The following is a 13,174-nucleotide window of genomic DNA, read 5'->3' on the forward strand; positions in this document are numbered from 1 at the left end:
ATCGATTCATGGTCAGACCTCCGAATCACTTCCTGGTCAGGTCTCCAAAAAGCTTCCTGGTTAGGCCTCCAGATTACTTCCTGGTTAGGCTTCTAAAGCACTTCTCAGTCATGCCTCCAGATTGCTTCCTGGTCAGACCTCCAGATTGCTTCTTGGTTAGGCCTCCAAGTCTCACCCCAGCTCGATTTATAAGTGAGCATACTCTCATGCTTCCAGACTCTCACTCCAGCGCAAGTTATAAGCAAGCATGCTCTCACGCTTCCAGACTCTCACCCCAGCGCGAGTTATAAGTGAGCTTGCTCTCACGGCCAATGACATCTCGGTCGGGATTCCAGACTCTCGCCCCAGCGCGAGTTATAAGTGAGCATGCTCTCATGCTTCTAGACTCTCGCCCCAGAGTGAGTTATAAGTGAGCATGATCTCACGCTTCCAGACTCTCGCCCTAGTATGAGTTATACGTGAGCTTGCTCTGACGACCAACAACCGCTCGGTCGAAATTCCAGACTCTCGCCTCAGTGCGAGTTATAAGTCAGCATGCTCTCACGCTTCCAGACTCTTGCTCTAGCATGAGTTATAAGTGAGCATGCTATTATGCCTCCAGACTCTCGCCTTAGCGCGAGTTATAAGTGAGCATGCTCTCACACTTCCAAACTCTCGTCCCAGCGCGAGTTATAAGTGAGCTTGCTCTCATGATCAACGACCTCTCGATCAGGATTCCAGACTCTCGCCCCAGCGTGAGTTATAAGTGTCACGCCCCTAGAGGAGTCCTTGCCAGACAAAAATCTGGCAGCATCTCCCCTGTACTAGTGACAATCCAAAGCATATATACATACAAAATATACATCAACCACATGCGGCTGGAATATATACACAACCACGCAGTTAATAATCTCAGCCTACACGACTGGACAAATATAACAACAACCACGCAGTTATATATATTTTTATCAACCCACGCGGTTGTAATCAAAACCAACACAGCAGAAAAACATAAAGACAGACCCATACAAAACAAATCAAAACACTGCTAGCCGGCTAGGCTTTATACAAATACATCACCAAAATCATAAGATAGCCACATGACTAAACACAAATACAATGCCAAAATAATAGAAGGATATACAAAAGAAAATAAAACGAGATAAAACTGTCTTCGGATGTGACGTAGGACTCGGCAGACAGGAAACTCTGAGCGACACCTATTGGAATGTATACTAAAAACCTATCTTTTTGTATAAACATTTACTTACAAATAAGAATCATATTGGTCAAATATCTACATTTATAAGTTAAATGTAGTTGTTCGATTAATTTATATTGTAGATAACATGGTGTGTGGTGTCACACACAGAAGATCATGTTATCAATTCCTTATAAATTATAAACAATAGCTCACGACTGAGATGGAAAGGAATAAACCATTGGAATAGTCGTAGTTTAATTAGGTATTAGTTTGTCTTGACTGATAAATTACACTAGTACACTCTGAGTGTATTGAGAAGGACCATTTAAGGTAAGTTCTTTTTATACTGATTTAATAAAAGAACAAGACCTTAGTTATTATGGAAGTATGTGCTCTTAATCCTAATATAATAACAAACATATATATTTAGTATTTATTTCTTTGACTTATCAAAGGGTGAGATTTAGCTCGATAAATCAAAAGGACCGATAAGTTAGGAAATGATATTATTTATAGTGTGTTTGTTGATTATAGAAGGAAACTGTGTCCTAGTAATCTAGGTTGATAATGTCCCTAAGAGGAGCTCATAAAGATTGTCATGTTAAATCCTGCAGGTGGACTTAGTCCAACATGACGATAAGGTTGATTGGTACTACTCTTGGACTAAGATATTAATTAAAGAGAGTTGTCAGTAACTCATTTAATTAGTGGACATTCGACATCTTAAACACAGGGAGACTAACACACTCATGATAAGAAGGAGTCCAAAATGTAATTTGGGATTGGTGCGGTAGTTCAATAATAATTCTTTAGTGGTATGAATTATTATTGATGAAATTAAGTTGAGTGTTCGTGGCGAACACGGGAAGCTTAATTTCATCTGGAGGCCAAAACTAATTCCTCCTCTCGGTCCCTATCGTAGCCTCTTATTTATAAAGTATTATACCCACCTATACCCACCTTTATACCCATCCTAAGGTGGCCGGCCAAGCTAGCTTGAAGCCCAAGCTAGCTTGGAGCCCAAGCTAGCTTGGAGCCCAAGCTAGCTTGGAGCCCAAGCTAGGGCCGGCCAAGACTAAAATGTTGAGCCAAGTAGGTGGTCGGCCAATGCTTGGAGCCCAAGCATGGCGTGGCCGACCCTAAGCAAATTAAAAGGATTTTTATTTAAATTTTTTTTCTTATGTGTCCATGGTTTTAAAAGAGAGTTTAAAATTTAAATCTTTCCTACAAAAGATTAAGAAAAGATTTGATATCTTTCCTTATTTGTAGATTGAAAGGAAGATTTTAATTTTGATAAAACTTTCCTTTTTATAACCATGTTCCTAATTTAAAAAGAGAGTTTAAAATTAAATATTTTCTTTTATAAGTTTCTACAAAAGATTAAGAAAAAATTTGATATATTTCCTTATTTGTAGATTGTAAGGAGATTTTAATTTTAAAGATAACATTCCTTTTTAGAAATCATCCACATATTTTAATAGAGAAATTTTAATTTATAAAATTCCTTTTATAACTAACCATGAAGGGAAAAATTATTAGAGAAATTTTTATTTTAAAATTTCTAGAAATAAATTAGGAAATTTTAATTTTGTGTTAAAACTTTCCTTGTTTGAGATTATGAGGTGGCCGACCACTTAATTTAAGAAAAGGAAATTGGTTTTAATTAATTAAATTTTCCTTTTCATGGTAAAGTAATAAGGAAGTTTTTTATTTAAATTTTCCTTATTTTCCAAGACTAAGGATTATAAAAGGGGGTAGGGGTGCCTTCATGGCTAAGAACTCTATTCTATTTTTCCTCCCTCTCTTCCTTGGTGGTGTGGTCGACCCTTCTAGTTCTCCCTTCTCCTTTTTCTTTCTTCTCCTTGGCCGGAACTCTTCATCCTTTGGAGCTTGGAAGGTGGCCGGATATTGCTTGGAGAAGAAGGAGAGAAAGGAGGCTTTGTTTCTTGCATCTCTTGGAGCTTGGTGGTGGTGGCCGAACCTCTACATCCTTGGAGGAGTCTTGGTGGTCGAAACTTGGTGAGGAAGAAGAAACATTTGGGTTGTTCTCATCTCGGTAGATCGTTGCCCACACAACGTCCGAGATAAGAAGAGAAATACGGTAGAAGATCAAGAGGTCGTTGCATACAAAGAAAGGTATAACTAGTAATTATTTTCCGCATCATACTTGTTTTTCTTTGTATGAATTCCAAACACAAGAGGCATATGATTCTAGATTTTCAGATTAGACATTCGAAGTTGTGTTTATTTTATTTTATTTTGATCTTGTGATTCGATTGTTCTTTTAGGAAATTAAATATTGAATTTCGTTAAGATGCTTTATCGAGGCAGTGGTAGATGTTCCCATACCCAAGAAGGCCATGTTCCTCGCCATGTTTGACCTGGGAGCCAATTTTTGAAATTAATATTTAATTGAATTTATAACATGGGTGGATTTGGATTAATAATGTTAAGTTTCGTTTGTAATCCAAGTCTAAACTATTAAGAACAGATAAGTTAAATTTGGAATCAATAATGTTAAGTTCCGTTTGCGATTTCGAATTTAATTTCTAAAGAACACAATAGGTTGTTAGGAAAGGTTCGACACTTGTATAAAATTTTTATACAGTAGAACCGATATGATCTTCCTAAGACCAACCAACAACACCAAACATCTACAAGCTACCTGAAAACATAAATGTATACATGCGGTGGTGAGTATAGATAACTCAACGGGTAATAGACAAGATAGTGCATGGTCCATAAACAAACATGGAGATCACAAGTATACAGTCTCAATAGAGAATAAAGAACATGATCATACTATCATAATCAATGCACATAAACATTTCTAACATAATGACCTGACATATAAACTGTATAAACCACAACTAACATAATGACAGATACATACCCAATCTGGAACTGACATATGTTACAATGATCAGTAAACTCACCGGATCTGCAACAAACCCACTCATGACACCTGCGTAATATAAATACAATTGCATATACATGTAAAACAAATGACATGTATGCAGTATGACAACCATATGCAACAAGTATATCTCAAACAAGTGCAAAAACAATAATCACATGTATCTAGTATCTACTAGGCATGTATGCAAATATATCTCCAAAGATGCACTGCGCATCATATGTAAAAATGTGTATGCATGCTCCATGGTCACCCCGCCACCTCTCTAGACACCACGACACCTGTATGGCCGAGAGGCTTGGGTCCATGACAAACCGTACTAGTCTCCAGTACATGCACCGCTATAGGCGGTCGAAGCGGACTGTCAGCTAAGTAGTTATCTAACTACATAGCTAAGGGTCCCTGACCACTCACATCTCTAGCCCTATGACTACTGTAACCTCAAGACTCACTACTCCAGAGTGGTCGAGGCTGACAGAACACTGAGCGGCTGAGTAAGCGCGATAGGACTAGCTCCACTCCTAGCTACCACTCTACATCAGTGGTCGAAAGGACAGCTATAAACGACTGATGACCCTCTCACCACAAGGGAGACAATAGCCATCAGTATACAATGAATGATGACATGATGTGAATAGTCACAATATAGATACTATTATCCATCATGCACCCCAAGAACATCCCCAATAACTGTTAGTGAGAGCCCTAGAGCCAATCATATGATGATTGTTGTATGAACTCGATGTATCATATTCCTATATATATATAAATGCATTTCTTTATGGTTATTATACTTACTTGTATTGATGCCAAATAACTGAGTATAATAGCGTCCTTGAGTAGAAGGTTCTTATCTATATTAATCGATTGGTTGAATTGATAGTGAGATGATATAGAGAACACTACTCTTAATCATTCCTAGTCAAGTATTAACATTCAGGGATAATGTTAATGCGATGATACTAGCATGTAGGTCAACTCGATGACTTGATCTCATAAGTCATGGATATTAGATATCAAGTTGACACATGGGTATGCATTGGAGAATGTATACTGAATGACCCGCTATGAGAAAGTATCATGGATCATTATATGAGTGTCATATACTTTCTCATGTGACTATTAGTATGACTATCAGTTCTTGGACTTGAAGTCACCATGGTTCCCTACATAAGGAGTTGCATACTTTGGCTTCGTCAAACGTCACCCGTAAATGGGTGGACTATAAAGGCGACTACTAGGTATGTAACAAATTATGCGGAGGGATGTGAGTGATGTAGATGAGATCTATCCCTCCTATATGACGGGAGTGACATCATGATTCTTGATAGAGTGAGACCACTAAGTACATGGCCATGCCCAAATGAGTCAATATGAGATATTGAGCTCATTTGATTAGAGCGAGTGAACTTGGAGTCCAAGACATAAATTGATTAGAGGATGACATGGTCTATGCCTCAATTGATCAATTTAGATGTCAAGGATAGAAGGACATTGTCACATATTGTGAGAGTCACAATTAGTAGTCACAATGGTGATGTTGGATCTCAACATTCTTGTAACTTGGGTAGTAATGATGTGTTGCTAGATACCGCTCATTGCTTATGTTTCTAAATGGGTTTAGGAGCATTGCCAAGATTACAAGAACCTATAGGGTCACATACAAAGGGCAGTTAGATGGAGATTAGGTTCATATGATGGACCAAGAGGATTAGGTTCATGTGATGAATCAAATTGGATTAAGAGTAATCCAAATTAGACTAATTGAGTTGGACTCAATTTGATTCATGTGTCGAATGAGTCTAATTTAGATTATGATTCATTGAGTCAATTTAAACCAATGAATAGACATTCATTAAATTAAATTGATTTGAATCAAATGTTAGATTTGATCAACCATGGGAAATAAGAGGTCAAGTTTGACTTGACTTGAGAGGGAAGATGAAAGGTCAAGTTTGACTTGACCAAATGCCAGTTCATTTGTGACTTGGCATGGGCCGACCAATGATGGTGTTCCACATCATCAAGGCCACATCATTGTGTACCACCTCATGAGGAAACCAAGAGCCTTGACTCTTGGTATTACATGGAGGTATAAAGCACACAATAAAGTGGCCGCCACATGATGTGAAGGTGTAAGTGCAATTGTGTGCTCATTGATTCTCCCTTCTTCTTCTTCCTTTCTTCTCTATTCTCCCTCTCCTCCATTGCCGAAACCTTTCAAGGGTGCTAGCACACTCTAAGTTGTTCTCTCCACCTTTTGTCCGTGTGGATACATGTAGAGGAGTGTACACTTGACACTCTACGAGATCCGACAACCGTTTGGACGAGCGGGATAAGAGAAGGGCATCGCTACAAGGGTAAAACCTCTTTTTCATGTAGATCTAAGGTAGATCTAGTGTATACAAACATGAACATAAATTTTTATTATTTATCTTCGCACGGATCCGTGGCTAGCTTCGGGGTTTCCGCAACGCAAAAAGCAGTTTTTACGGCCCAAATTGCTAACAGTGGTATCAGAGCCACGTGCGAAGCTTGTACATGTATATTTTTTGTCATTATGAAAAGATTTCAGATCTATAAGTTTCTGTAATTTTTCTATTTTTATGGATTTTGTGAGTATTTTTCTTGTAGAGGCGAGGCAACAAGTGCTTGGACACTTGTAGGCTTCATCTACCAAGAAAAACCTTCCGAAACGGCAAGGTCTCGCCCAAACAAAATTATTTTTTTTTGGGATAGCAATTTAAGGCGTTGTTAGATCAAGATGGGACACTCGTGATATTCATCTCACGAGAAGGGGTGCTGCCCCTAACCCCGCAAGGGGCATTGTCTCACGACCGCGCCCGAAAATCATTAAATGGGACCGCCGGGGAGTTATGACTCATAAAATTGATAAAAGTAGTAGTAAAATTATATAAATTTATATAAAATATATAATTTAGAATTATGTATGATATTGTGATGGTCATGGCCCAAAAACCCCAATATGATTGGTTAAAAATTGTGTTGTAATTCATAATATGGCCTGTGCGCCATTTTTTGTATTGTGTGTGTTGTATATAATATGTGACCTGCGTGTCATGCCTCCTTTCTTTATGTTCCTATTGTAAGTAGACTTTAGACTCAAATGTAACTCGAGTTTCATATTTGTAATGTACAAAATGAAGCGGTGGAAGGTCCACTCAAGAAGGAGTTACGAGCAGGATGCTGTCAACACATGGCGGTCAAAGGAGGTTCTTGAAGAAGCCGTTATCCATAGGTTGACCGTCCGATCTTCTCATTGGCTTGAGAAGATCGTAGTTGGGCCATGATCTCATCACAATTTAATTTTCTTGTGTGTATGTGATGCATGCTAATGTAGGGTAATTAGTGCCTTAATGCGTATATGATACACATTCATGATTAGATTAGATCTTAATCAAGTCAACTCGAAATGCCTACCAAGTTTTGATACCCATCACTACCTCGATCATTTGTTGTTGTTGAATCTGTCAAAGCAGAGCAACGTATATTATCTTGGTAGGGTGCGTGTTGGGTTTTTCGGACCGTGAAAACCGCTTTTCGCATCGTGGAAACCCCGAATCGCCCAAGGCCAACGAATCCGTGCAAGTAAAAACCGAACGAAAATACGAGTACGAGTTTCAAAGACTCTAGATCTACACTAGATGAGAGTTATACCTTCAAAGCGAGCCCTTTCGCGTTCCCGCTCGTCCAAGGAATTACCGGATCTCTAGAGTATCAAAATAGATACTCCTCTAGAAGTATCCACACGAACACGTAGGTGGAGAAAACACACAAAAGGTGTGCTAGCACCTTGTGTGGTCACGGCAAGAGGAGTAGAGGGAGAGAGCTCTCTTGAGGAAGAAGAAGAAGAAGTAATGCCTTGAATGAAAATCAAATTTCATTCACCACTTTTGTGTGGCCGGCCACTCCATGGAGTGTAACTCCCATTCCACATTAATCACAATTAATGTGAAGCCATTAAGAGGTGTTGTGTAACTCCTATGATGTGGCACATCATGAAGATGTGGACCATTACCATTGGTCCACATCTTGCCACCTCACAATGATGTGGCAAATGAGTAACCTCCACTCATTTAATGTGGCCAACCCACATTAAATGCAATGGAGGCTTGTAACCTCCATGAGGTGGCAAAGCAAGATGATGTGGAACAACACTATTGGTCCACATCTTGCCACCTCACTCATGATGTGGTAAAGAGTCAAGTCAAACTTGACTCTTCCTCTTCCTCTCTAGTCAAGTCAAACTTGACTCAATCTCTCTCATGGTTGATCTAATCTAACCATTTGATTCAAGCCAACTTAATATAATGAATCTAATTCATTAAATTAAATTGATCTAATGAGTCATAATCTAAATTAGACTCATTAAATACATGAATCAACTTGAGTCTAACTCAATTAGCCCAATTTGGATTACTCTTAATCCAATTTGATTCATCAAATGAATCTAATCCTCTTGGTTCATCGTATGAACCAAATCTCCATCTAATTGTCCTTAGTGTGTAACCCTATAGGTTCTTTTAATGTTGGCAATGCCCTAAACCCATTTAGGAGCATAAGTAATGAGCAGTATCTAGCAACACATCATTACTACCCAAGTTACAAGAATGTCGAGATCCGACATCAGCTTATGACTACTAATTGTGACTCTTCACAATATGTGACATTGTCCTTCTATCCTAGACATCTAGATTGATCAATATGAGGCATAGACCGTGCCATCCTCTAATCAATCTAAATCTTGAACTCCAAGTAGACTCACTCGATCAAATGAGCTCAACATCTCATGTTGACTCATTTGGGCATGGCCATGCACTTAGTGGTCTCACTCTATCAAGAATATTGATGTCGCTCCCGTCATATGGGAGGGATAGATCCCATCTACATCACTCACATCCCTCTGCATAATTTGTTACATACCCGGTAATCCCCTTTATAGTCCACCCTGTTACGGGTGACGTTTGACGAAACCAAAGTACATAACTCCTTATGTAGGGATCCATGGTGACTTCAGGTCAAAGGACTAATAGTCATACTAATAGCCACATGAGAAAGTATATGACACTCATATAACGATCCATGATACTTTCTCATGGCGGGTCATTCAGTATACATTCTCCAATGTATACCCATGTGTCAGCTTGATATCTCTATATCCATGACTTGTGAGATCAAGTCATCGAGCTGACCTACATGCTAGTCTTATTGCATTAACATTATCCCTGAATGTTAATACTCGACTAGGAATGATTTAGAGTAGTGTTCCCTATATCATCTCACTATCGATTCAACTAATCGATTGATATAGGTATGAACCTTCTACTCAAGGACGCTATTATACTTAGTCTATTTGGCACTAATACAAATAAGTATAATAACCAAAAACTAAATGCCTTAATATATATACAAGAATATGATATACATGAGTCCATACAATCATCAAATGATTGGCTCTAGGGCTCTAACTAACAGTGCGGAGGGACAATCTTGGTCCTGCCTATCAAAGCTTGGGTGAGTACAAACTCAATTAGATTGAGTATAACTAGTTAACTCAATTAGATCGGGTAAAACTATAGACATTTTCCAACGGTTGGAAGAAACAAGAGTTGCATAGAGATGTAATTGATAATTAATTATCTACCGATCATACTAAGTCTTAGGCGATTTAGCCAAAGCTAATTCAAGGCGTATTATGATGTGAATCTTGTCCCACGAGAATTATAGCTAATTGGTATGAATCTAGTAGTGTGGTTTGACCACATCCATGACTTGATTCTACAAAAGTCCTATAATTCAGTGGGAGCATCATTTAGTTAAAGGCCTAATTAAATGATAAATGGAATATGATATTTATTTTTTGCTTTATTTATGTTGCAGATTGCCATGTCAACAAACACGAACACTTTCTCCCTACGTTCTGTCCTTGACAAGGACAAGCTCAATGGAGCTAATTTCCTGGACGGGTATAGGAATCTGGGTATCGTTCTCACACAAGAAAGAAAACTGTATGTCCTAGAGCAACCCATTCCGGAGGCACCTCCTGCCACTACCATGCGAGCTGACCGAGATGCTTATAAGAAGCATCAAGATGATGCATTAGATGTGTCATCCCTCATGCTCGCGACCATGAACGCTGAGCTTCAGAAACAACATGAGTTAATGACTGCTTATGATATGCTTGAACATCTTCGTCAACTATATCAAGGACAAGCAAGACATGAGAGATTTGAGATCTCTAAGGCACTGTTTCAGTGCAAGATGCAAGATGGGACTCCCGTTGGTCCATATGTACTCAATATGATTGGGTACATAGAGAACCTACAGAGGTTGGGATTCCCACTTGGCCAAGAACTGACCACTGACTTATTCTTGCAATCCTTGCCAGAAAGCTACAGTCAATTTGTCATGAATTACAACATGAACGAAATTGATAAGCCACTGCCTGAGCTGCTAAGCATGTTGCAAACTGCTAAGCTCAACTTTAAGAAGGTAAAGTCCAACTCCATTTTGATGGTGCAAAAGCATAAAGGCAAGGGCAAGCCTAAAAGCAAGGGAAAGTCCCAAGCCAAGGGCAAAGGCAAGGTAATGAAACCTAAAGGAGGGCTTGCCAAGGATGCTACCTGCTTCCACTGCGGTCAGACCGGGCATTGGAAGAGGAACTACAAAGGATAACTGGAAGATCTTAAGAAGAAGAGAAATAAGATTTCTACTTTAGGTATATATGTTATAGACGTCAATCTTTCTATTTCTTCATCGTGGGTATTAGATACTGGATGTGCTTCTCACATTTGTACTAATGTACAGGCGCTGAGAAATAGCAAGGCATTGACGAAGGGCGAGGTGGACCTACGAGTAGGCAATGGAGCACAGGTTGTTGCTGTTGCTGTAGGAACTTACTATCTATCTCTGCCCTCTAGGCTTATATTAGAATTAGATGAATGTTGTTATGTGCCTTCTCTGGCAAAGAATATCATTTCAGTTTCTTGTTTAGACAAGAAAGGTTTTTCATTTACAATAAAGAACAAATGTTGTTCCATTTATTTAAATAATATGTTCTATTATAGTGCACCTCTGATGAACGGACTCTATATTCTAGACTTATAGAACCCCATCTATAACATAAGTACCAAAAGGTTCAAGTCAAATGAAATGAACTGAACCTATCTCTGGCATTGTCACTTAGATCATATAAATGAGAATCACTTATCCCAGCTCCATAAAGATGGTTTGCTGGACTCATTTGATTTTGAATCATATGAGACATGTGAGTCATGCTTACTGGGCAAGATGACCAAGACTCCCTTTAGTGGACACAGTGAAAGAGCAACTGACTTGTTAGGACTTATATATAGTGATGTATGTGGCCCTTTAAATGTCACTGCCAGAGGTGGTTATAGGTACTTCATTACATTTACTGATGACTTCAGTAGATATAGTTATGTGTATTTGATGACACATAAGTCACAATCCTTTGAAAAGTTCAAAGAATTCAAGAATGAAGTACAAAACCAGCTAGGCAAGAGTATTAAAAATACTTCGTATAGATCGAGGTGGTGAATACCTTAGCCATGAGTTTCGTGACTATCTAGTTGAGTGTGGGATTTTACTCCAACTCACTCCTCCTGGAACACCACAGTGGAACAGTGCATTCGAAAGGAGGAATCGTACCCTATTAGATATGATACGATCTATGATGAGTCACACAGATCTTCCTATATCTTTTTGAGGATATGCTCTAGACATAGCAGCCTTCACACTTAACCGTGTTCCATCCAAAGTTGTGATAAAGACACCATATTGGATATGGACTGGGATAGATGCCCATATACCTTTTATAAGGATTTGGGGTTGTGAGGCTTACGTTCGACGTCAAGTCTCGGACAAACTGGGACCCAAATCCGATAAGTGCTATTTTATAGGATATCCCAAGGAAATGAAGGGATATTACTTATACATTCCCAGTCACCATAAAGTGTTTGTGGCTAAGACTGGGGTATTTCTAGAAAAGGACTTTGTTTCTAGAAAAACTAGTGGGAGTACGTTCGATCTTGAAGAAGTTCAAGATATGGATCATAGCACTGAAGCCTTGATGGAAGTTAAACTGGAACCACAAATGTTGTGGATGATGAGATTGTTGCACAAGGAGTTTAGCAACAATAACCAGTTCAAGTAGACCTACCTCTTTGCAGGTCTGACAGGGTACATAGTCAGCCTAAGATATACTCATTTCTCTTGTCTGACCATGACGATGTTATGCTCGTTGAGAATGAGCCTACCTCCTATCAGGAAGCTGTGATGAGACCAGATTCTGAGAAATGGCTAGAGGCCATGATATCCGAGATGGAATCCATGTACACCAACCAAGTATGGACTTTGGTTGATCCACCTGAAGGCGTCAAACCCATTGGGTGTAAGTGGGTCTTTAAGAAAAAGACTGACATGGATGGACATATGCATACCTATAAGGGTCATTTGGTAGCTAAAGGTTTTAAGAAAATTCATGGTATTGACTATGATGTAACTTTTTCTCCAGTAGCGATGTTTAAGTCCATTCGGATCATGCTTGCTATTGCAGCATACCATGATTATGAGATCTGGCAGATGGATGTCAAAGGCACATTTCTGAATGGAAACTTGCTCGAGGATATGTACATGACACAACCTGAGGGTTTTGGAGGACTAAAGGATAAGTACTTGAGAAGGACTAAAGAATATTTCTTGATATTTGGAGGCAATGGCGAGCTAGCTGTAAAGGGTTACAGTGATGCCAGCTTCCAAATTGACCAGGATGACTATAGATCGCAGTCTGGGTTCGTGTTTTTCTTGAATGGTGGTGCTGTGAGCTGGAAGAGTTCGAAGAAGGACACAGTTGCTGACTCTACAACAGAGGCCGAGTATATTGCTGCATCAGAAGTAGCAAAGGTGGCAGTTTGGATCCGCAAGTTCATTACTGAGCTTGGGGTGGTTCGTAGCATAGCCGATCCTATAGAGCTCTATTGTGACAACAATAGAGCAATTGCGTAGGTTAAGGAACCTCGCTCACACCAGCG

Source organism: Zingiber officinale, chromosome 5A, assembly GCF_018446385.1.
Source record: "Zingiber officinale cultivar Zhangliang chromosome 5A, Zo_v1.1, whole genome shotgun sequence".
Lineage (NCBI taxonomy): Eukaryota > Viridiplantae > Streptophyta > Magnoliopsida > Zingiberales > Zingiberaceae > Zingiber > Zingiber officinale.